Source organism: Leopardus geoffroyi, chromosome X (genome assembly GCF_018350155.1).
Source record: "Leopardus geoffroyi isolate Oge1 chromosome X, O.geoffroyi_Oge1_pat1.0, whole genome shotgun sequence".
NCBI lineage: Eukaryota > Metazoa > Chordata > Mammalia > Carnivora > Felidae > Leopardus > Leopardus geoffroyi.
In genome coordinates this window covers 108,906,841-108,933,990 of record NC_059343.1, presented here as the reverse complement: position 1 = coordinate 108,933,990, position 27,150 = coordinate 108,906,841, and the positions used below count along the sequence as shown (strand labels likewise).

The 27,150-nt window shown below is 40.2% G+C and overlaps 1 protein-coding gene across 7 annotated transcripts in view; it reads left to right on the top strand.

The window, feature by feature from the left end:
• The first annotated feature begins 13,736 nt into the window (after positions 1–13,736).
• ENOX2 (ecto-NOX disulfide-thiol exchanger 2) overlaps positions 13,737–27,150 on the top strand; it is a 258,800-nt gene continuing 245,386 nt past the window's right edge. For 2 of the 7 annotated variants that reach the window (XM_045471598.1, XM_045471596.1), the window contains exons 1-2: positions 13,737–13,941; positions 15,176–15,235. The gene's annotated coding sequence lies outside the window, so the exon portion shown is untranslated. Of the gene's footprint in view, positions 13,942–15,175; positions 15,238–27,150 lie in introns of those variants that run through there. The other 5 variants (XM_045471594.1, XM_045471590.1, XM_045471589.1 and 2 more) reach the window with 5 other exon arrangements.

Sequence of the window (27,150 nt, the reverse complement as noted above, 5' to 3'; positions counted from 1 at the left end):
GAGCAATTATCCTTCACCCCACCACACCATGTCATCATGTACTGCTTTCTGTGACTCAATTGTTTATTTCTAGGAGGACAAGAAATGTGCAAAGTATGAAGTCATATAGTAAAAACCATTATTTTACAAAAAATGCTACAACCAAGAGCTGGGGGGAGACTTGCTTAAAGTCACGATGCTAGTATGTTTGTTTCTTCCAAAAGACTCTAGGCTCCTTAAGAGCAGGGACTGTGATTTCTACTTGATTAGTATTTCTCTCTACATAGCACTTTATACTGTAGAAAGCCAATGAGAGCATAGAAATAGAACTTGTCATTAAGTCAGAAAACTTGGATGGTGAGCAGACATCACTCACTAACTGCATGTGCTAGGTTGAGTCACCATGCTCCTTAGACTTAGGTTCTGCGTTTATAATGTGGGGCTAATCATCCTGACTTCTCTTCTTTACAGAACATGGTCAGGGTGAAGTAGAAGGATGGGCACAGGTGTTACCTATAGTCCATGAAGTGTCAGACAAACTGAGTCATTTAATAGATCTGAGCTAGCTACCAAATAAATGCTCTCTAAATGAATGGAAGTCTTCTCCTACCATAGGGCCACTGGCAAAGTGGCCAGGATGTCAGAAGCCAAGGGTACAGGCAGTGTCCAGAGACTTGGATAACTGTGTCTCCCTTTACTATCTTGGAAAAGGGATACAAGAGCAACACCCCACCTCCAGTTTGCCTGGGACACAGGCCCATTGTCCCAAACCTACCCTTACTGCCTCTCATGCAGTCTGCAACCTCTTCCACCTTTTCAGCTTTCTGGGTTCTTTAAAACCTTCTCGGGGAGTGAGGTTATAGGCTTCAGCCAAAATTCCCAATCATAGTAGCCCCCCACCTCTTCACAACTTACTATTATACACTAAGCGCAATGCAATGCACAATTCTGGGGTAGGGGGCCAGAGGCTCCATTATCATTGTCATTATCATTGTGGGCTATGTGACTAGCGCCCTCTGGTGCACAACTCCAGGAAAACAATGTGACAGATGCAGCCTGCGCGTCCTCTTTATTCCTGTCTCTATGACCACACACAGGCTATCTCCTCTCCTAGCAATGTCCTATTCCCCTTTTCCCCACCCATTCAAACCCTCCCCATCCACGGAGGTCCTATTCAATGTCTAACACCTCCATGAATCTCTCTCTGATTTCTCTAGCCAAAGTTGACCTCTTGCTTCTATGAATATCTGACATGTCAAAAGTGCCATCCTAATTTATATAATTGTGGCACTATACTTATCTTATTATTAGCAGTTTTTGATCACACTGAAGCCCTCTGGACAAGGTACTAACCCTTTACTGGCACTCAGTCACTTCAATCTCTCAAGATTCCTATTTACTACTCACTCTTAAAGTCAACATCCCACAATTTAACATGTTTAAATGTTCTCTTAGTTTCTTCATGTGCTTTAGTCTTCTCTCTGTAAGTACTAGAGGGCAGAGACCATGTATGATTCCTCCCGGTGTGGTGATTAACAGAAATAACGTACAGGAATAATAAGAGGCGCTATTTATTGAGCACTTTTAATGGGTCAGGCACATCAAATGAGACATGCTTTAAATAAATATATGCCATTCAATTGTCATAGGAACCTCATGTGGCAGGTACTGTGAATCATTTTTCACAGATGAGAAAACTGAGGTTGAGAGAGGCCATTTGATTTGCCGCAGCCTAGAACCACATTCACTAGCAGCCTGGCTCCAGTGGTCATGCTAAATGATTATCCCACTGTTTCTCAAAATGTGGTCTGCATCAACCATCTGCATTAGAATTATTTCCGGTGCATGTAACAAGTAGTTACATGCCCCTTCAAGCTGAGCTGAATCAGAATCTCTGAGGATAGGCTCCAGGAATATTGGAGGTTTTGTCCAGGTAATCGACATTAGACTAACGTTGGAGAACCAATGTACGATACTTAACAGCTACATGCTAGATGACACAGAATCGTGCATGTAAATGCATACCCACGCATGCACATAAATAAATACATACCCATCAACACACCCATTCAGTGAGGGAATATTTCTATGAGGTCTGCTTTTCCAGCCAAATCGTCACATCAAGAAATTCTCATAATAAATTCCACATTCCTGCCTCCATAGGAAAAATGGGTATGAAATTATCTTGGCCTTGTTAGTTCCCCGCAGTGGAGGGTAGCTGGCTGGCTGCCCTGACTCACAGCTCATCCAGCCTCCCTGCCACCCTGCACACTGTCTGTGTAGTCTGTCCATTAAGTTATGCCATAAGCCAATTTCTAAAGATGGTGAAGGTACAAAGGAGACAGACACAATGTGTATCAAAATCTTTCCTTGGCTAATTCTTAGCTGTGTGGACTTGATCTTTCTTGCTTCAGTTTCTTTGTCTGTAAAATTGAGGTTATAATAATAATGGTACCCATTTTACAAGATTGTTATGAAGGTTAAATAAGCCAATACATTTAAAGAGCTTGAATTCTAAGTCTTAGAACAAGAACTTAACAAGTTGTACTCAATGTTAGTAGTACAGTAGCAGTAGTAGTTATCAGGTTTTGAGCTTAGCATCCAGACCCTGCTTCTGGCTGGATCACAAGTGGATCCCTAGATAGAGAACCCTAGTGAGCTTGTCAATATGGTGTGGGAGAATATTACCTTAAATATAAACCTAGGATGGGAGAAAAAAATAAAGTTATTATTTTGCTTAGCACTTCCTCCTGTGTCATACTCATTTAACTTAATATTATTTATTTTATGATATGCAGCTTTACCGCAAAAACATTCAGTGCTCCCATTCCCTGGACTTGGCAGATGTTGCCAGGTATGAGATAAAATAAGGAAGGTGGCATTAGAATGAGACAGAAAGGAGAAAGGATGTACATGTCCAAAATGCCTCATGTAGAATCCTTAGAGTCAGATATTTTCTGAAATCAGTAATTTGGAGGTATTTTAGACAGGTTATATGGTGAATATATGGTATGTTACACAACACCCTTGATTGGTGTTACAAACACGTTAGTATTTCATAGTAAAATGCAAAGTCACATAAATAGGTTAAGACTATAAATAGCGTCACATAAGTTTAGGTCAAGTTTTGCTGCCTAATGAGTTTTGGTGCCAAAACTTATGAAACTTTTGGTTTTTACAAATTAATGAATTTGGGGATTACATAGTCCATGGTTGGGTAGGTCAAGAATGAGAACAAAGAAAAGTCACTGATATTCAATAACAAGGCCATGCTGAAGGCTCCTTAGTTGTGGATTGGAGGTCCATTTTGCACCTTCTCCAGCCAGAGATTACACACTTCTTCCAGCCTCGTGTCCCCAAAGTGTATATGACTTTGATTGTAGGGTTGTGGATCACTTAAGGCAAAGGTATTCCTACTATACACGCAGAGAACATGATCCTGGGATAGCAGCCCTTCATACACCAGGGCCAAGTGTTGACCATGGGTGGCATCAGGAAGCAAGAACTAGAACAAAGAGCTCTGATTTGCTTTTTTAATGTATTGACTTCATGCACAAAATTTTATCTGGAGAAAGGATACTGCACTGTAGTCAAAGAACATGTGCAAACCATACTGTTGGAAAGTACATTGAATTGTATAACTGAAATTTTCTAAGAGAGTAGAACTTAAATGTTCTCACCAAAATAATTAATTAATTAATACAAACATGTTAGGTAGTAAATATGTTAATTACCATGATGAGGGGCATCCTTTCACAATGTATATATATCTAAAATCATCACATTGTACACTTGAAATATCTTACAATTTTATTTATCAATTATACCTCAATAAAGCTGAAAAAAAAGAAAAGTGGGCCTCTGAGTTTATTCTATTTTGAGTTCTTGGATGCATAGACTCATGTATTTCATCAAATAAGGAAGTTTTTGGCCCTTATTTCCCCAAATGTTCTTTCTGCTCCTTTCTCTCTCTTTTCTCCTTCTAGGATTACCACTACAATTATGTTGGTCTACTTGATGGTATTCTGTACGTCCAGTGGGAGTTTCCCCTGCCATACTGAAGGCAGAAACATAATCAATCCCTCTTGACCTCAGCATATAAACTTCCTAGAGGAAGATATGGATGCCTGATACAATGGCGATAAGCCAAGTCAAGACTGGACTGTGGAAATTATGGAAAGTTGGCTGTTAATTCCCTTAGAAATACTATTTGTAAGGCTGGTCCTTGGGCTAGACAAAAATGTGAAGGCCTATGTCAGTGATCATCTACCTTTTTTCCATCCGCCCTACCCTTCATAGGTACAACACACCATCAGTAACTTTTATTTTACACTCAGGGAGGGATTCTCTCGGAGGGGGTGCCCTGCAGCTACATGTACTCCCATGGGACTTGTTGTATAGCTCTTTGTGGGTGCTCTAAATTCCTCACAGGTTCAAATCACTGTAATAAATGACAGAATGGAAGCCTAACATATTCCTACCACTAAACCCTTCCCTACATCAGCCTGCACCAAGTCCAAAATGTCCATCCTGGAGGCTTAGGTATTTTGAGGCAGCATGATAAACTAGGAAGGAAAAATCTTCCACTGAGGGTCAGAGGTCAGAGAGGTTGTAATCTCAGCTCTGCCACTCACTAGCTGTGTGACTTTAAGAAAATCACCTAACCTCTCTGAACATGTTTCCTCAAGTGTGACAAGGGGATAATAAGAAGAACCACTTTACAGTTATGAGAATTAAATGAGACAAAGTTTATAAAATCAAGGGGTAAAGATGAAATATAAATCCCACAAGCTTATTACAGGCAAAGCAGTGGCATGTAAACAGAATAGGAGATGGAAATAAGATAAAGCTGGATTCAAAAGCTGGCTCTGCATTTACTAGCTGTGTGACACTTTTGAGGTTTTTAAAGTAGCATTAACTGGTTTCCTTGTCTGTATAATGGGAATAAGAACACTCATCACAAAGGACTGCCATGAAGCCTCAATAGGAGAATATAAGTAGAAACAAACATGTGCATACATCCCACCAATATTTATTGAACATACAGGGAGTATGATACAATGAGATCAGTATGGTGTGGGGAAAGAAAGGGGGCGGAGGACTTGAGAAAGGGAGCTCAGGAAAGCCCAATGCTAGCACATAGAACATGACGGAAGAGCATCGCAAATTGGAGTCCCCATTCTTTGTGAAGTTTTCCAACTCACACTACTTCCACCCAGAAAACTTGTAAAAGTTTTCTCTCCTTTAAGAAGCACATATCCTGGGATGACTCGGTAGCTCAGTTAAGCGTCTGACTTCAGCTCAGGTCATGATCGCACAGCTCATGGGTTCGAGCCTTGTGTTGGGCTCTGTGCTGACAGCTCAGAGCCTGGAGCCTGCTTTGGATTCTGTGTCTCCCTCTCTCTCTCTGCCTCTCTCTCTCTCTCTCTCTCTCTCTCTCTCTCTCTCTCTCTCTCTCCCTCTCTCTCATTTATTCATTCAGTGGTGCCTGAGTGGCTCAGTCAGGTAAGCGACTAACTTTGGGTGATGTCATGATCTCACGGTTCATGGTTTCAAGTTCCACATTGGGCTTTGCGCTGACAGTGCAGAGCGTACTTAGGATCTTCAGGATCCTTCTCTCTCTGCCTGTCCCCTGCTCACTCACTCTCTCTCAAAAATAAATAGACATTTAAAAAGTTTTTAAAAATTAAAATTAAAAAAGAAGAAGCACATATCCATTTTCCTGAGGTGCCAACTCCTTATTCACCAGTCCTTTCCTTTCCCTCTCAGTCTCATGTGCTCACCCTGCCCCACCAACATAAAATTCTGAAACACCAATGACACTGTTGGTCTTGATTCAGTAGTCAGCCATTTGCCCTGGTTCCTTCCTTGTATCATGGCTGCTATTTCATTTGTAGGAATCTTCTTTCCTTTTAACCTTTTTTTATGACAACTTTATTCAGATATAATTAACAAACTGCTATTACACCACATCCTAAGCAGCTGGTCTCTTTAAGTCTGGTCAGAGACCAAGCTGCCAACACTGAATGCAGTTTCTGTGTTTAACCCTGGGTAACAACCACACACCTAACTAACCCAAGACATAGCCTGAGTGCCTAACTTTGGACTTGAAGTCTTAACCCTAATTTCACACTAAGCCTTTAGCCCTAGCCCCAAATGGAGACCTTAATTCTACCCATAAACTGAGCCTATTTCTGGCCACACTCCAAGGCCAGAACCCTGATTCAATGGAGTCCTTTAGTCCAGTCACATACTCACTACGTCTGGTCCAAGACTCAACCTACAATTGGTGTCTGATGGAGTCTCTAGCCTTGATCTCCTATTGAACCATAACTGTGGCCACTGATAAGCCCTTAATTCATGACACAGAGATGCAACCTATTATGAGACATAGCCTGTCACAAGCTGAGTCTCAAGCCTGATCTATACACAATGTGACCTAACTCTGGGATATACTTAATATCCTACACTGACCACAAAATGAGTGCTCAGCATAGATACTGATGGAGCTCTAGCCCTGATCACAGACTGAGGCTCTAACTCGGTCACAGCCTGAGATTTGATCTTGGAAACCAACCCAGCTACAATTTCCACAGACTTAGCACTAATCAGAAAATGACCCCAACACTGGCAACAGAATGACTACTAAACTTGGCCTCATGCAGAGACAAAAACACGTACAGAGACTGAACTCTAAACTTGGCCAAAGACTGTGCCTTAATCCTGGCCAAGAATTGAAACCAAATCATCTACAAAACTTGAGAATATATTCTGACCACATCATATGCCCTAATCCTGCCCACGGAACCCTGAACATAGCCACAGCCTGAGACTTAACTCTTTTCAAAGTCCCAATTATAAGCCTGGCCAGAGAGTTGGTTCATAAATATGACCACACAATAATCCACTGAACCTGGGACAGACTAAGCTTCATCACTGGCCACTGACTTGGCCCCCATATCTTATAGCCTCTAACTGGTTATAAAAGGAATCTCTGGCCGCAGACTGAATTCCTGACTCTTACCACAGACTGACTACATAAGCCTAACCTCCAACGTGAGTTTTCACCCTGAAAGTGGAACTGGAACTGATCTCCCACAAATGGTTAATGACTGAGCCTGGCTTAATATGAGCCCCAGAATGAATCCCAGCTCCAACTACAGCTTCAACATTAACCCTAGCCGCAGACAGATTTCCAATACCAGAAACTGAACTGTTTGCTAACCCTGGGCAAGGACTGAACCCAAGGCTTGAAAATGTATTAAGGACAAAACAAAGCAAATATTTTTCATATTCTTTGTGTGAAACATAGCAAGAGATTTGACTTTAACCCTGAGCACATGCAACTCACCATGGCCAAAATCTGAGCCTTATTGCTGGCCACATACTGAGCACCACCCTGGGATAAAGAATGTAAATCTTGCCCACAGTCTGAGACCCAAAGACCGAATCCTATGCCTGTCTAAAGAACAATTCCTAACACTGCATGGTTGAACCAGAACCCTCCTCATATTATTAGACCTAATAACTGATACTGAGTACTACCCTTTGTCACAGACTGAGCCTTAAACCCATAAACAAAGTTCACTATATTAGTGGCTACAGAATGTGTCCTAGCACTAGCTTGCAGTTGAGCAATCAGCCTGGCCACAAACCTAATCCTAAATTGGGGAGTGATATACCCGTGACACTGGGCACAGTAGAGGCACTAAAAATTAGCACAGACTGAACTCTACTACTGATATCAGAATGCTTGCTACACTAGTAGCCAGAGTCTAAATCCCAAACTGACAACAGGATATGAACACTCTGAACTCAAAGCCTGGCAAGAGCCTGAGACTCTAAACCTGAACACAAGCTGTTGTCTATTCTCACACTAACCTTATTTGTAAATTGACAGGTAACATCAACAGCCTATCTGAGAAACATGTTTACTCTCTTAGCCCTAAAACCTTCTTCACAGTAAGCCTTAGTCTGGCTATTGGTAACCCCTAAACTTTGGTAAAAGCCTAATCAGATACAAACATCAGCTGCATCTCTATACATTCACCATGAAATCTCTGAAAATAAAATAAAAAAAACATCCCATGTATAATAGCATCGGAATGATAAAATACATACAAATAAACTTAATCTAGGAGGTTTAAGACTTATACACTGAAAACTATAAAAACTTGATGAAAGAAATTAAAGTAGATCAATAGATACAGAAGCATCCCTGCCTCATGTATTGAACAATTAATATTGTCAAAATGTCCATACTACCTAAAGTGATGTACACATCCGATACTACCTAAAGTGATGTACACATCCGATACAATCCCTATAAAAATCCCAATGGCATTTTAAGCAGAAATTTTATTTTTTTATTTTGTAATATATTTTTAATGTTTATTTATTTATTTATTTTGAAAGAGAGAGAGCACAAGCAGAGGAGGGGCAGAGAGAGAGGGAGAGAGAGAATCCTAAGCAGGCTCGGCACTGTCAGTGCAGAGCCTGATGTGGGCCTTGAAGTCACTAAGCATGAGATCATGACCTGAGCCAAAATTAAGAGTCAGATGCTTAACCGGCTGAGCCACCCAGGTGCCTCTTAAGCAGAAATTGTAAAAACAATCATAAAATGCATAGGTAACTGAGCAGACAGTTCTCCAAGTGGTCTTATACAAATGGCCAACAGGTATATGAAAAGATGCACATTGTCACTAATCATCAGGGAAATGCAAATTAAAACCACAGTGAAACGTCACCTCACACCTGTTAGGATGGTTATTATCAAAAAGGCAAGGCACAACAAGTGTTGATGAGGAGGGAGAAATTTGAATTCTTATACACTGTTGGTGGGAACATGAAATGGTGCAGCTACTTTGGAAAGCAGTGTGGAGGTTCCTCAAAAAATTAAAAATAGAACTACCACATAATTCAGCAATCTCATCTCTGGATATATATCCAAAGGAAATGCAATCAGTATCTAAAAAATATATTTATACACCAATGGTCATTGCAGCATTATTCACAATAGCTAAGATATAGAAACAACCTAAATGTCCATCAATAGATGAATGGATAAAGAAAATGTGGTATACAAATACAATGGAATATTATTCAGCTTTTACAGAATAAGGAAATTCTACCATTTGTGACAACACAGATGAATATAGAGGACCCTATGCTAAATAAAAAAGCCAGTCACAGAAGGACAAATACTGCATGATTCCACTTATATGAGAACTCTAAAATAGTCAAACTCAAAGAAGCAGAGAGTAGAATGGTGATTGCCAGGGGTTGGGGGCAGTGAGTATGTTTCAGTTTTGCAAGATGAATAAGTTCTAGATATCTCTTCTATAGCATAGTGTCTATAGTTAAAAGTATAGTGTTGTGTACTTTAAAATATGTTACAAGGATAGATCTCATGCTAAACATTTTTACCACAAAACACACACACACACACACACACACACACACACACACAGTTTTGGAGGTGATATGTTAGGGCCTTGATTATGGTGATACCATAGGTATACACATAAGTCCAAGCTCATCAAAATGTATACATTAAATATGTGGAATTTTTTGAGTATCAGTTATATCTCAATATCACTTTTAAAAATTGGATGGGGAATTGCCCATGATTTTTGTTTTTAATCAGGAAAATAAACTTTTCCATAAATCAAACCATATTTCTTTCTGTGCCTCATTGATTTAAAAGAAAATGCCTGATAAAATGTAGCATTAGCTTTGAGAGTCTGTCCTTTGAGGAAGATATGGAAAGGAGATATTTTAAAGGTACTGGGCTAAACAATCAACAGTATTGCCACAGCAAACCAATATCCTTATTAAAGGGCCTATCTAAAAATATTTCATAACTTGTTGCCCCAAACCTCAATCCAGCTACTGATCATTATAAGCCTCCTTAAACTATCTAAATAAGCAAAGACTAAGTGTACTGTGTATGGGATAATATTGCAATTATACAGACCAAAATGTTAATAGACAAATAAAAGCTTAATTAGATAGCACTACTAGCAGCACTCAGTGAACAGGAACTCTATACAAAGTCAAAATGGGACCACTACCTGCATAATAAACTCTGACACAGGCCAAGTTGAAGTGCTAACACAGGTCACTGACCGAGCCATGCTCTGGCCACGGGATAAGGTACAACACTGGCCACTGGCTTAGCTCCACAGAATATTCCTGATAGGGGCTATTGACAAAGACAGAACACTGAGACTGGCTAAAGCCAGAAATTACACTTTGGGCTTACTCTGGCCAGATATGCTCCCAAATCCTGTTCATATGCTCAGTTGAAATCCCAGCCACAATTGATACTCTCATATTGTCCACAGATGAAATGCTAACGTTGCTCTCAGACAAAACTCTGGGGCACATCATAGGTGATGGTGTAAAATGGCAAAAGACTAAATATTAAATTTAGACACTGTGCCTTAACATTGACCACAGCCAAGAATCCACTCTAACCATGAACACTAATTGTAACTTTACCTGATAAAAGACTGAACATAACTCCTGTTCAAATTCTTGTTTAGCCTTTTCCAAGACAACAAAATCAGCATGAACAGCATCTTCTGGCAGAGCCATAACTGGTCTTTGTTGAATTCCAAGCCTAGAGAAAAAAGCGATTCCAATGCTGACCAAAATGCGAAAGTCAAACCTTGAGCTGAGCCCTATCCTTGGGTGTCTCTCTGAGGCGGGTCCACAGACAGCACTAACAAGAATAAAACCTCTTCTTACACACAGACTAAATAGTAATACTGGCTAAAATTTGAACCCAAATCTTGTACATTGGCTTCACAATGAGATATAATCCAAGCCACACTGGACTAATGACAGCTTCCGAGTGAACTTTCATACCAAAGACTCTGATCCTTGACACAGATTGAACCATAGCTATACCTCTGGGGACTGATGTTGATGTCAGACTAAGCCCTAAATTTGGTACCAGGGTCCTCTAGCAAGGGATCCACACTGACTTGTAAAGATAGCAACAGAATGATTAAGCCTTAATCTAAGCAAAAACTGAAGCCAAACACATTCCACATTCATAAACCTGAACCGTGGCCAAGACTTGAGTTTTACACTATCTGTTGACAAAGCCTTAACCTTGGCCTACTGATTGATCTATAAATCTAATCACACTAACATACCCTGGGACATTATTTCACAAATTTGTCTTCTTATACTCAATTATTTTTTTTCCTAAATGTATTTTCAAGCATACTTTTTACCCACAATAGATCAAGAGTCTCACCTTTGTATGTGTAATACACATATACACACATATCCATTCTAATAAGACTTGCAGAAATATTACTTGTCATAGCTATATATTTTCATTATTAGTCTTGTTAATTCATTTTTTCCCTATTAGAATATGAACTCCAAAGGGAAGGGATGTTATGTGGTTTTTTCCCCTACTTCTCTGTTCCCAACACCTTGAATTATGCCTGGAATGTTGCAGGTACTGAACGAATATTTGTTGAGTGGATGAATGAGTAGTTCCATGTTACTCTTCTGTCCTCTTGTTTGACCTCTCTGTGTTATATTCTAGTAGTTACACTTTATTTTCTCTTGGTTCGCCTATCTGGCCATTTCTTCTCAGCCTCCTTTGAAGGCAAGGAGCCTTGACTTCCTCTACCTACTACTTGAATATCGTTGTTTTCTAGGGTTCCATTCTTAATCTTTGTCCTTCTAAAAATTACTATTCTAAACACTCTCCAAGTGAAATTTAATCCATATTTATTTATTTACTTGCCAGCTATATACTGTTGTCTCTCAAATGTTTAGTTCCAACCCTGACCTCTCTCCTATGCTTCAGACCTACACCTCCTAGCAGCCTACTGGGTATCTCCACCCCAATGTTCCATAGACTCCTCAAATTTAAAGTGTCCAAAACTTAAACTGTCCTATCCATCACAAAACTTGCTACTCTTTCAGGCTTCCCTAATTAAATGAGTGGTACTACCACATACTCAGTCTTCCAAATCAGAACTTGAGAGTAACAATAGACCCCTTCCCTTTCCTTACTTTCCATATCCAAGTTATCACCAAGTCCATCTGATCATACCATGTGCTTGCTTAAAATCCTTTAATGGTTCTCCACTGCTTTCAAGTTAAATTTTGAACTCATTGATATGGCCTCCTATTCCTTCCTGTTCTAGCTCCTGCAACGTGGAACATCTTTTTGGGGGAGTAGGTGTGGGGGGAGAGTGTTCTCTGCACTCTCTCACATTCTTACTCCTCAGTATGAAATATGGTTGATCTCCCTACCCCAAATAGCTTACTAGTCCTTCAAGTCTCATCATTCAAGCATGGCTTCCTCCAGAAGTGGAATGAGTTCTTCCACTTCTATGGTCCTGTTGAACCGCATGTAGACCTTTTTAGAGCACTTTGCACAATGTATAACTCTCTCTCCTGTCCTAGATTGTGAACTACTTATGAGCTAGGGCTGTTTTCCAATTCTGTAGCAACAGTGCCTAGTCTGGAGCCTTGAACAAAGCAGTTTGCTGAGTATAAATTATTCAATCTATTAAGTCCATTTATTCCTTCACTTCTCTTTTAAAATTTTAGGCAATTAATTACCTTAGCAAAATGCAATTCCTCTTTCTTTGCATTCATTCCACTTGTGAGTGAAAAGGTTGTTCTAATGAGTAAAATTGTAGTAACCCAACTGTAATGATCCTTTCGGCTATTAAGGATTCACCTCTGGAAAGGAAAAAAAAAAGTCAAAAATTAGGAGTAAAATTAGCCTTAATAAGCCACCATTTTCCTCAACCTTTAAATCACTTGAAAGTGCTAGTGGTCTCCATCTATTTATTTATCCGGCTTATTAACACATCTTTACTAAACAATAGTTTCTTAAAGAAATATACATTTATTTCTTATTCAAGTTGTATTCTGTATCTGTTCTAAATTGTTGCATGACATCAGTGATGTGGCCACAGTTCTTCATGGCAACAATGTGGCTTCATTATGGGTTAAATGGGATTCTTCTGGGCTGGCTTTGATCACATTTATATGCCTATTATGCCCTACTTCAAAAGGAAAAATATGATACTCAATTAGAAACACAGTATACATTTTCTCTAGGACCTTCGAAGTGATTCTAATGCAGATGGTTCACAGAGAATACACTTTAACAGTTTTAAAGGACCAGTTACAATTCAAAGGGAAAAATGTGATACCCAACTGGAAACATAATATACATTTTCTCCAGAGCCTCTGAAATCATTTTAATGCAGATGGTTCACATAGAACATACTCTGACAGTTTTAAAGGACCAGTTACAATTGTAAGCTTATCGGAACATAATATTTTTAAAAAGTCATTCAATCAAAAGTCAATGAGAATTTTAAATCATGATATAAAGTGCCCCCCCCAAACGCGAAGAGCTTAACCAAAAGGTAAAATAAATCTAGAACCTTCATCTAGCCCCACAAGCACAACCCCATACCCCAAGAAGGTAGATTCTGTAGGACAGTACACTGCAAACTACAACACCCAGAATACCCTCCTCCATCTGAACTCAGGGGACGATCGGACTGGATGAAGAAACTGTGGGTATACCGAAAGTGCCTCGACTTCATCTCCCACAATCCCCTGCCTTCACCTGAGTCTCTCCGCCAATGCCAATATTGGATACCCCAGGAAGACAGCCTCCAGCGACCTGAAACTACATTTCCCAGGAGGACAAGGGCTTGGGCCTTCTGCTGCCCTGGTGACCAGTAACCAATAAGAAATGCTGCAGCGGCCGCGATGTGGGTGAGAGTCCAGCCCTGGGCCCGAGTGCCGGGCCCAAGCCGGCTAGCGAGAGGCGGGGAGTTCAGAAGACAGTTGCGTGGTGTGGGGCGCGGCGAGGGCACTACGCTCTCAGAAGCTGTCACGCCGGCCCGATTTTCCGCGGCAGTATAAGGAGTAGCCCCTTCGGTAGCCGGGGAGCTGGAGGTCAGAGAGGCAGAAAGCCCGAGCGGCTGTGGTTGGGGAGTGTGGGACCGAGGGGCCTAGGGAGGAGGGTGCTTCCGGGCCGTTGTCTTCGGCGCCTGACTCCGCCCAGCTCCGCCTCTGCCGGGGAGGGGGTGTCGGGCCTGGGAGTCGGGGGTGGGCTGCTGAGCCCTCCGCGCCCGTTTCCTGGAGCTTGGAACCTCGGGAGCGCGCGCTCTCTATTTCTCCACCTAGTCTGCAGTCTTTAATCCCCCAAAACGCCATTGTGTATCCTCGCTCCCGCCCTGTGCCTCCTCCGAGATCTGAAGTTAGGGTTCTTGACCAGGGTCTTCCCTAGGCGGCGTCTGGACTCCCCTTACTACTTGGAGGAGTTGGATGATCTCTTTCCTCGCTTCCCTCAATTTACATTTCAGATTTGGGCACACACCCTTTCTAACGTACACACTCCCCAATTTTTTCTGGGGTGTGGGAATTACTCGCACGCTCAGGGCGTGACTTTTTGTCCAAATTTCACTTTTTGCTTCCTTGCTGGTGATATAAAGATCGTCGCCATCTCTTTATTGGCCCTTCCAACCACCCGCCCCTGCCCTGACCAGATCTTTGGAGTGGGAAGGGTTTCTCCTTAAAGTTCAGTGCAGTGTTCTGGTGAGAGTCAAAGGCAAGTTAGACCGATTTTAAAAACCAAGCGCTATCGAGGTTTCTAACACGACTCATAACAGCACTAAGGTTGAAAAAGATTTAGGGGGCACACACACTGTGGAATAAAGTAGACTGTGCGAAACAGACTGTATTAATTATTTTATTATTACAAACGCGTGCAAAAAGTTTCTAATACTGATGGGCTTGGGGGTTGATATACGTAAGGAAGGTCAAGCCTAACCCTGGAAATGCTGTAGTTTTGAAATTGTCATCTTCCAGACCAATCCGGGTATGCTTTCTGGAGGACTTGAATTTTAATTTTGGCTCCGAAGGAGTAAATGGGATTTGAAATGGGCAAAGAGGAGGGAGAATGTGCTTTCTGGAACTGGCGTTGGAATCTGAGAAGGGTATATAGAAGAGGGAGCATTTTTATGAAGGGTGGGTTTGCCTGACTGCAACAAAAAGGTGTCATGAAAGAGATTGGGGTCATAATAACAGGACACTTTAAAGCATCCACATAATTTGGATATTATTCTGTATCAAATAAAACTAAACACAAAAAATTAAGATTGGGTGATTTTTGTTTTTTTCATCCTAGGGGAACCTGATTTGAGATCATTTCTTGGAGAACACAAAGAAGTGTGGTGGTATGTTCCAGGTGTGAGTTTAATTTAAATCCAAGAAGAACTTTACCTTATAGACCGTTCTGTTTGTGGCTATTCTTAGCTACACTTCTATAGTTGTCATTTTAAAGCCTGGTGACAAATTTATTAAGAAATGTATTTGCTCTCCTTATGCATCGTATTATCTGAATTGTAGTCATTTCATTGGGTAACAATGACTCCTATTTATTGAGCCCATATAATGTTCCAGGTGCTATCATAAGCACTTTGTTGCATTATCTTAAGAGTCTTATGAAGTAGGTACTATTTTCCCCATTTTTCTAGAAGAGAAAACTAAAACTCAAAGAAGGTTGTTTAACCTACCCAAAGTCACATAGATTGTAAGGAGCTGAGTTGGGATTTTGGTATATAGATTTCTGGCTCCAGAGCCCATGCTCTCTCCATGGTTTGTTAGTCCCACTGTTCAATTTTCTTCTTGACTTTCTGTTTGTGGTAAGGAAAGATTATTGTCAGGTGTAATTGATCATCCTGGCAGAAACCCAAATGATTCACTTTTAGTCTCTATGTCAGTATGTGTATGCTGTAAAGTGGCTGCCAAAACTGAATTAGCTTCACTGTTATTGCAGCCGTAGCTAATTGTGTCTGCCAAAACTATATGGCTATTTCTGAATCAGGTGATTCTCTTTAAAAAACGTGCCTTCCATGTAGGCTATTTGGGCCTAGATAGTCCTTTAGGTTTTATTTTATTATAGCTTTTATTTCAAGTGACTTCCTAGATCACTAGGTCTCCTCCATGACCTTTGCACACAGGGATTATTCAGGATGCAACAGAGTATGAGAGCTTTTCCTGGGTGTAGCTGGGGAGATATATGCCCATAATTCTGAGATAATGTAGCGTGTAATATAACACTAAGAAGTACAAAGTGCTATCAGAAGAATAAAGGAAGCAGTGACTAACTGTAAGAGAGAATCAGGGAGAAGCCTTCTGTGAGGAGGTGACATGACAGGTCTTGAAGGATAATGAGTTCACCAGGCAGAGAACAGTAGAGGGGAGGCATTCCAGATTAGAGAGACAAGTCTGTGAAAGACATTGGGCTGTATAAAAGCAAACCATGTCCCTTCAATATTTTGGAATTCAGCATGACTAGGGTATAGATTGTTTGGGGAAATGAAGGTATAATGGTAAAAGAGTCTGGAAAGATAGATTGGGTCTGATTTGTGAAGTTCCTTGAATGCAATGCTAAAAAATTTGGATGTGCTTCCATAGGCTATTGTTTTTCAAACTGTAGAGCATCTACCACTGGTGGTTATGTTGTACTCCCACAAATATTTTAAATTTCAGTAATTATATATTCTAATGTGTCTCATAAAAGGTAAAGCTGAACTACGTCTTTAAATGTAAGGTTGCATAGGAAACGGCTTAGGAAAAATATAAAGTGAACAAGTTTAAAGTTGATTTAAAGACAAATGTTAAGTAAACAGTAGTACCCATGATGTGTGACTATGATAATACTCAAATGACTCAAATTTGGGAAGTACTGATAGTAGACAATAAAAAACATTAATATATTTTAGAAGACGAGCACCATGATGAGGTTTTTACTTTAGAATGTACTGGAGTGGGCCATGACCAGTTAGGAAGCTAGAGATGATGAGGACCCAAGGTAGCCACATATGAGAAGAGGCAACAGATATGAGAGCCATTTAGGAAGTAGAATTAGTAGGACTTGGCTGACAGCAATATTATTATTCTATCAATGTCATCAGAGTTATTTTTTAAAAGTCTATATGTCACTTGCCTGTTATCCTTTAATTCTAAAATGAGCATATTATTGCTCAAATCGGGCCATGTACATATATGCATTAAGGTAACAGTGGAGGCTGTTTTCACAAATGGGTTTGGATTACACACAAGCATCCTCACTGCCTTACTGAGTGTTTTTAACACCAGTGGCACAAACTTCCAAAGCACTGGTAAGGAATATGAGTATGATCTGTGACCCTTACTCATCTGAGGAACTCCTCCTTCAAGACTCAGCTCAAATATCCACACCTCTTTGAAGCCTTTCCTGCAGCTCTCCCCGCCCTCCCCCACCACACACAAACATATACAAGCATACACAAAACAGTGTTAGGCTCATGGCTTACATAGAACCCTGCAGTTACCTCTGTCCTAGGCTGTACCACACTAGTGTATCAGTCTGTGGATGTGTCTGTCTCTCCCCAAGACTATGAGCTCCTTGAGGGCAGTGGCCAGGTCTCATTCATATCCACACCCATAGCATCCAGAACAGCACTTGGCATGTGGTAGACACCTAACAAATGGTTATTGGATGAAAAACATGCATAAACATGAATATAACTCAGAACTTTGGTACCAAAATGCCGAATGTTACAAAAAGATTAGCTGTTTGCTACAATAGCTACTTTGGCTAAATAAAGCAGTAAATTAAAGTCACCTGAATGCAGAACTTCTCTAGAGGCTTCTTTTCTTTTCATTTAAACTCCCCCCCCCACCCCGAGTCTCCTATGGTCACCTTACCTTTTTCTTTCTCATCATTTATCCACCCAGCCACCTGTTCCGTAGGCCTGCTCATTGTTTTGCTCCTCTTGACACAGTTCACATTGCTGCCGTCCCAATACTCTGCCAAGGATCCGTCCCTCATTTCCACCTACAATCCAGTTGACTCCATCCTTGAAATCACTCTCAAATGGGTCTCCTACTTACAGATACTGCTAGTGGGACTGTAATTTGATACAGCCCTTCTGGAGAGAAATTATCAATGTGGATTCAAAATATTAAAATTGGACATAGCTTTCAACCTACCACTTCAACTTCTAAGGCTCTATGCTAAGGAAATAAATGTGGTGTTTCCAAAATTTTATTTCTCAGGATGTCTATCCCAGGGTAAAGAAAGAAAATAGCATTTTAAATGTCCGTAATACCAGAGATTTTGATTAAATCAATTATCGTGTATCTGTAACATAGATTACTATACTAAGTAGCCATGTAAGTGGATGTTACTAAAAAATATTTAATGATGTTGAAAGTTGTTTATGACATATTAAGAGAAAATTCACGTTATAAAGCTGACAAATCCCAGTTTAAACGCATACACATGTACATGGGCACACACACACACACATACCCTATGTGTGCATACATAGGAAATCATTATTCTATAATGTTAAACACAGAAAAAAATTCAACAGCGGTTTGCTATAAGTGGTAAGATAACATGAGTCCTATTTTTAACCTTTTGCATATTTTTTGTCATCTGTAATAGTATATTTGTTACTTAAAAACATGTTTTCCGCATGTGTTCTATTATTATTGCCTTAGTTTGGGGTACACCGCTCCCCAGCACACCCTGCAACACACCCACAGCCCCCCCCCCAACACACCCCTTCTAGACTGGATTACTACTGTCTCCAGCCTGCTTTCCTTCCAATCCATTCTCCACCAGTGCTGACAGAATGGTTTTTCTAAATCACAAATCTGAAGCTATCCAGCTCTGCCCATTGTCCTCAAGATAAAATCCAAACTTCTTAGACTAGCTTATAAAACTTTTGAAAATCAGCTCCCTGCTTTTCTCTCCAGTGTCACTTTTTCCTCCTATGGTTTACTTTTTCTTGGTGTCTTAGGCCAGTACCTGGCGTATAATAGGTGTTTACTTAATGCTAGCCAGATGTTGATGCATATTGTATGGGTTAACTATTCTGTGCCAGGATTTCATTTCATTCTCATAGTAAAAATATTAAATACATACAGTAGTTATCCCTATTTTACAGATGAGGAAAATTAGTTAAATACATAAAAGTGGGAAGAAAAATCATCATGATAAATAACATTTTTCAAAGGAAAAATTAAATCCCCCCTGCTGTATAACACAGCTGTATTCGTTTTTCTGCAGCCCCTGCCAATCTTAGCATGCACACAGACTTTGTTCATTCCCTTGGGCAAGTTATATGTGACCACGGCATAACAAGAACAGTCCAGACTGACATGATCTCACCATGTCACAGTTCACATTGTGCTAATGTACAGAGCTCTTTTCTTTGTGTACATAACACTTCATGCAGGACAGACAGAAGAGCTCCGATTGCTCTGTTTTTCTTTCTGTTTTGAAATTCTATGTCTTTAGGGATGGGGATGTCAGTAGAGAGCTACAGAAAACTGTGATAGAATTGAATGTACAAGAAACAATGTGTCTCATGGGAGCCAATGTCATTGGTTAATTTATTTTTTTAAATGTCATGTAGATGTATTTTCCAGCAATCTCTCCCCAGGGAAGACCTTGGTTGAATCCAACTGTTAATCCTATTTACAGAATGCAGCCCATGCATGCACTATATTCCTGCATTGTTAAGTGATTTAGGACATATGTGGTGGATTACCATAACGACATACAATCAGGTGAATATGGGATATCTGATTTTCTCTACAAAATATATTAGTGTTCATATTGTCATTCAGGATCCTGCAGCGTGGACTTTCCTTCATTTGCCTTACAAATAATTCCCATTGTGCAAAAATGGATGCTTTTAAAGGACAGAAGTCCTAAACACAGATCATTTGAATAAAATGACTTTACTTTGTAAGGAATTGTCACTGTTAAATACTTCAAGAAAAAGAATCTATACTTCTCTTGTTCCATGAACAAATAAGTTGAACATAGAAATTACAGATAGAGTTTCAATTCATTTGCCGAATTATTGTGGGCTTATTAGGTGCAAAGCACTCTGTTAGACACTGCCCTGGATACATATAAATACCTTCTTGTAATGCCTTCCAGACAGAGAGACAGAGACAGAGATTGATCTCGTGTACATACAAGAATAAGTGTGCAAGAGGAAATGAAAGAGAAGATTTTAACAAGCAGGCTTGTCATATAAGTGAAAATCTATGCGGCTGAAAGTTGGGATATGTACCAGTAGGGACTTACTCTTTTTTTTTTTCTCTTTCCTCTGTGGGACATATGGACAAAAATAAGCTACCAGATAGCTGATAAGCAAATGATCTACTTCTCTGTTTACAAACAGTTTGAGAGAAGGAACAGTGACTTTCTGTACGTCTAGCCCTGCACAAGCCTGCTAGTGATGTTTTGAGAGTTATGACTATGTCAGCTTCTCCAGGGTTTCTCTCTGCTGCAGAGATTTGGCAGACACCTCAGACAAATTTTATGTCTCTTAAATCTTCCTCAAGCTAGGCTTGGCTCATAGATTTATATGTACAACAAAAAAGCGAAATGTTTACCAGTTTGACATTTTTGAAGATCAAAACAGACTAAGTTTTTTTTAATTCCGCATACACCTCAGTTTAGTCTACAGAAGGGGCTAATTGCTTTTGCTATTTGTTTAGAAACAGCTGAAATGTTTACTTTGCAGAAGTGGCAGTGGATCATATGTCTAAAGATTTATACTCCAAGCCTCAGTGTTGCTTCCTCTTTCTTGTGCCTACAGGCGTCAAGTTTTGCCAAAGTCTTCATTTTCTTTCTTTTTTTTTTTTTTTTTTTGCCTTTACTGATACATAATATAAACCAGTGCAGGATGGGAGGTGCTAGGAAATATATTAGCAATCTAGGAGAAAAATAAAAGATCATTTTTATTAGCTCTGCCCGGCCCCCTTTTTGGCTCTCAGTTTTTCAGTGGTTCCTTACCCACAAAATATTGTTCCTTGGCATAATAATGACAGGTGAGAATGTGAACTGGGGAACTTTCAGTGACTATCCATTAACAAGTCTGGTCCAAATGTATCTGTAGGCAGAGCACAAATGAAAGTTTGGCTGTAATTCAGAAGAATCAAAACACTGTGTGGAGAATGTTATATAAACAATTTTCCTTCAGTGCTGAATTATGAAAGGTAACGATGGGGAAATCCCCACTAAGGGCCCTTCCTGTCCGCTCCAGCTGCCCTTCTTTTTAGCCAGCAACAGCTGCCAGTAAGAGCTTCCTGGGGTAGAAAGGTCCCACAGGAAGACCCCATAACCTGTCCTCCTACCACTTCTGCAGTCAAGTTCTCAGACATACTTCACTGGGATTACTTTGGTCACACAATATTCTAATTTTTACCTTTCAAGAGATGCTGAGTTTGAATTCAAGGAGCACTTGATATTCAAGCTCATTTATTCAATAGACATTTGAGCACATACACAGGACCAAACCCTATGGTAAGTGCTAGGAGTACAGTGATGAACTAGAAGTAGTCCCTGCCTACCCTTAAGGAACTCACAGTTAAGTGGGGGGAGATAGACACCTAAATCAATAATTATATTACAGTGGGAATAGTATATTACTCTAGATAAGAAATACCCTGGAAACATGATGGAGGGAAGAATTATTGCTGGAGGTGGAGAAGTCACAGACCAGAGTCTACCTGTTCTGAATCACCAAGGATGAGTGGGCATTGCCTAGAAACGAGGTGAAAAAAGATGTGGTGGGCAAGGGTTCCAAGCAAAGGGACCACCGACACATGTGAAGCAGTCACATGTGTGAGAATGGATACTTTAGGAAAAGGTAAGATACTGTGTGTGAACCACTGGGAGTTGGGTGAGGGGGACAGGACAAGAATCTGGAGACAGGTCTGTGTCCAGTTGGTGAGGGAAGTCTGCCTGCTAAGGAGCTTGGCCTTTATAGGCAGGGGGGAGCCAGCTCAGAGTTTTAAATGTGGGAATCGCATGATTGGATTGGAAGATGGGCTTTATAGGGGGAAAAAAACTAGAGACAAAGTCCACCTTATAGTTTGGCAGTCTTTGAGAGGTCTTACCCTAATCACTTGCTGCTATTCAGCAATACTGTCTCCATTAGGTTTTCTTTCAGTATCCAAAAATCACTTTGAACAACAGTTTCCTTCTACACATATGACATACCTTCCTGTACTCCTTCACATGTTGCTTAGCTGAATATTCATTTTTCCAACTCAAATCAATGATCTCAGTAGTGATTGGGGCTTAATTACCATGAAGGAAAGCAGAGATTCAAAGCTTAGGAACTTAGTTTAAAAAACTATATGAGGCTTATTTATTGCTTACTGAGTCAGCAGGGCTAAGCTGAGAGCTGGGCAGTTCCCCTCGGGAGCTGGGGAGGGAAAGGAACAGAGGCTGAAAAGATGACAAAGTGGCTGTTAAAAAAAAAAAATGGGTAGCATCCAGAATGTTGAAAATCCCTAAAGGCCACATCCAGATATGGGAAATAGAAGGGTCAGAAGTATATGAATAGAAAACAAATATGTGTTGAAGGTACCTGTGCTCAAACAGATTATTACTATGTAGCCAATGTGTTTTAGAACATGTTCTTTCCCTGACTCAGATACTGTAAATGGTTTCCCATTATCCATAGGATGAAGTCCAAACTCCTTAGCGTGGCCTTCACTACTTTCCGTAGTCTGGCCCCAGTCTACCTTTCCAGTCTTCATACTTCTCTTAACAGAATTTCTCTGCTCTAGCCAGCTACCCTTTCAGATGCTGCTTTGGCATTCCCTCACCTGCACTGTGAGTCTCAGGACAGGGACTATGTTTTTTGTCTCTGAATCCCCCAGAATGCCTAGCATAGTGCGTCTTGCATATAGTAGGCACCCAAGGTAGATCTGTCGGTTGATTATTGCCCCCCACCTTCATTCTTTCCAATTTCTCTACTATTATTGACCCAATATCCACTCTACTAAAAAATGGCAAATGAGACATTAGGTAAAAGGGGCCAGTGTTAACAAACTATCTTTTAACTTTCTATTTTAAAATCATTTTAACTATAGAAAAATTTCACAAATCATATAGGACTGTCATCTGCCATCCACTCAGATTCACCAATTTTTTAACATTTTTCCTGATTTCATTTATGCTTCTTTATATAAATATGATATTTTGTTCTGAAATATTTGAAGTTGAAAAAGCTATACCCTTTACCCCTCTCCTTTATCCTCAACCTTTTATGATGAAAAAATTTAAATATACAGAAAATGTGAAAGAATTGTACAGTAAATACCCCCTATGCACACCATTTAGATTCTGTAATTAACACTTTGTTCTATTTCCTTTATCACCCATCTCTCCATTTATACAACTTATTATGCATTTCAAGTAAAGTTGCAAACAACTGTACATTTTTTTCTAAATTCTTCAGTATGTATGTCATTGACTGGATGAACAAACTATTTTGTGCTCTGAAATCAACCGAATCATCTTGTTTTAGCTGCATTTACTGTATTGCCAAAACTCAAGTCTACCTGTGTATCTTAGATCTATTTGGCCATGGAACACATGTCTCTTCAATTAACTTTTAGATGTCCCTCTACTTTACCTAGTGCAGTGCCAGACACACATTCCATAAATACCACTGGTTGCTCATGAACAGAGACAGAGCTAGAGCCATGAAAAGAATCACAGTAAAACTAGAATAAACCAAGGGCGGACGGGAGTATATGAGAAGTGGACCACAAGGGAATGGGAGAGAGAGAAGCTAGGGCTTGAAGAATTAGGGGAAGAAAAGGGCCTTAGCCCACTTGGTACTTCCAGCAGTACTTCTATCTGCTACTTTCCAACCCTCTATTTAGAAGGATAGGTTCTAGGGAACTGGAGACAATTGCTGCTCAGCAGACCACATGACAAGTCTTCTTACTACTACTTAGGCACTGCCAATTAGTATATTCATGGAGCCTCATGAATATGCTAATCTACAAGATGCAGCTTAGAGGGTATGGGTGGGCCACTGAAAACTTGATTCACACTAAATCTGTTCTACAGGCCAAGGAGCACTTGAGTTCAATGAATCCTGTTTTTCTTTTTCTTTATAACCTTTCCTTTCTTTCTCTGTTGCTTATGAGTCTGAGGATAGCTCTAATATACGTTTATTGAACAATTTTATGTCAAACACTGTGCTAGCTGCTATCACATCATTAATGCTTTACAACCACTCAGCCAGGCAGGTACACTACTTCTTTTCCCATTTGTCAGATGAGAAAACTTGAGACTTATAAGCCAGAATTCTAGCAACTGAGGTTTTTCTTACTCCAGAGCCCAGTGGTCTTAACCGCATGTCTGATGAAATTTTTTAAAATTGTGAAGTCAGTATAAAGGCAAGGATTTTTTTCTTTTTGCTGTATTGACTCAGCAGGTAATTTATTCACTGAGCAAGCCCAGTTGAATCACTGAATTAAGAAGGAATTCAGTCATTCAGAATTTAATCATTAGAGTGTTAGTATAGTAATGGATTCAGATTGCTTGAGTTCAGATCCCAGTTTTATCACTTACCAGTTGAGTGAGAGTAAGCAAGTCACTTAACATCAGTAAACCTCAGTTTCCTTACGTATAAAATGCAAGACAGTAATATTGAGCACATAACTATGTTGTGAGAGCTAATTTAAAAACATAATGTAAAGTATCATGCCACGTCTGGCATACAATAGGTGCTCAGCATATTCTAGATGACTTTCTTTCCTTCCTTTTTCCCTGTTGGGGTCAGACCACTCACCTGTAGCTGTCCTTTGAAGAAAACAAACTGCTCCTGGAATGCTTTTTGAAGAGAAATATTCTGAAGAGGAATATTAGGCTGACTATTCCCAAGGCTAAGCAAGCACAGTTGCCTAACTCCTATGTGAGCATGTTTCAAAATAAGCTAGAAACAGAAACCATTAGGAGAGTTGCAGAGGCCCACCTCCATGATTCCTAGAAATTAGGGCCAGATTGTGACAAATGTTTTCTATTTTGTCACGAGAGTAAATGTCACAATTGTCATAGACCATTAGACCTGGGATATTGATAATCACAGCCCAGCTGTTCCAAAGCAAGCAAGCTGAGATTGAATGAGTATAAGTGACTTGACCAAGGTCAAACAGTAGAAAAATCAGGAGAACCCAGTTCTCCCAACTTCTTATCCAGTGTTAATTTTATGGTTCCTTTGTGGGTTCTTAGGCAGGTGAAACCAAGTCTTGATGTGTGTGCTTTGCAGGAATGTGAACTGATTGGACTCTAAGGGTTTGGTACAAGTTTGATCGATTCCGAAAAGTTGAGAGCTTTTTTTTTTCTGCTTGAAGTCAACTCACTAGTTGTTGTTTTCAAACTGTTAGCACTTCTTTTGTTTGGGGTTTAGCAACTTAGTGTTGTTTCTCCCTGTTTTAGGTTCATGGTTTGATTCACATTCTTGGTTCTTTGCAATCTTCCACAGGGGCATTTGTTTTGACAAAAATACTTAGAATCTAACTAAGGTGGTTAGCAATGGGAATTCATTTGAAAAGGACAGTGAGGCTTGGTGACGGCTGCTGAGAAGGAGCTTGGGTGGATTAGGGAACCATTAGTGCTTACGTTCTGGAGCTTGAAATCAGGATAATGGAAACATTGCAGCGGTTCTTGGTGTATATGTTTATGTGTTTGTTTTTATCAGGATGCTCTGATGCTTTCAATTCCATTCTTGCTAATCTGGGTTGAAACTGCTGCCTCCTACTTCATTACCTTTTGATGTATGCTCTCAGTCATGTTCTTGATGCGATCCTCATCTTTGGACTGTGGGAAGGAAGCTAACAAAAAATTATCTTCCCTGTATTTTTCCCTTTACTTTGAGTGGCCCTTCTGAGGAACTTGTGGAATATGAATTTCAAGCTTATATATATATATATATGTGGAGGAGTTCAGTTGCAATGCCCAAAGACAGAGCTCCTGATTCTGAAATACAACCTTTGTTCCTTTCTTACCAATGTGGTTTTAAAAATCTCAGGCAAGTCTCCTTTGCTAAACCTGAAATGGGGCGACACCTTTGTTAGTGGCCAGCCATACCACAGTCAAGGCTGTGTGTGTGTCGGGGGGGGAAGTTTGCAGTGAGGAGGCCTTTCGAGAACTGTACCCCGCCTGCCTGACTTTCCACATGCCAAATGAAAGTGAGTTTTGGTGCTAGGGCTGTCAGTGCTTTTTCAAGCGGTTGACTATTTACTCACGCATTTAGAAGGCTAGGATAGCAGCTGTGGTGGTAAAAAGGCTATTCTCAATACCTCAAAAAGCAAGAATTTTCTAAGAGGTGAGGTTTTGGGTGAGTCCAGCTAGTATTTTTCTGCTTAAAAACAAAAAAACAAAAAACTTCTCACTTTAGCTTCATTTGCTCTTCTTACCTCCTTTCTCTTCCTGCTTCCTCTCGCCTCCCCCGCAACCCTCCCCTCCTGTTCCCCTTTTAATGCTTCCTCCCTTTTAGCTACCAGTCACCCAACTCTTTGTGAATTATATTATCCATTTCCCCCCTTGATTTAACATAGATTTTCGATACATATTTTACTGGCATTTTCAATATTGGCAATGACATTCAAAGGGGCAATTAGAAAGTTTTCTTTCTTCTCACAGGAAGTGGGCTCAACACTTGTTTGCGAACACAGATGGTATTAGAGGGGGCCAAGGGGAGCTGACATCTGATATTTCTGCTATAGCGCCCACTTTTTTTTATTTTTTGGCTGCTTCAGATTCAGCCCATGTGGACAGACACACACTTGGGTAACCACCATACAGATGGAAATCAGGACATGTGGGATTTGGCTGAACCAAAGGTCCCCAAACATTGCCTGGATCATTTAGTGCCCCAGGTGTGGCCACCCCAGGACTTCATGTGCTAAAATTGTGTCCCAGCTTAAACCAGCTGGTCACTGTATATATAGTATCAAGGCAGCTTGGAGCCTCATAAAACATGACTTTGGATTTTTACCTTGTGGATTTAGATTTAGCTAATCAACCTGAATCCTTCCACACACCCTGGGCAATGAGGATATACCAAGTTAAAAGAAAGATTTAACAGAAGGTGATGCTCATTGTCCTGTAGCTTGCATTCTAGATGGCACATAATATTAGACCATACAAAAACAACTGAATTGACTTTCCAGAAAGGAAAGAAGAAATTAGAGGCTTCAGTTTCTTTAATAAACTTTTGATGTATTATGTATCAGATTTAAATTTTTTTCTTTTAAGACAATTTCCCTTCTGTG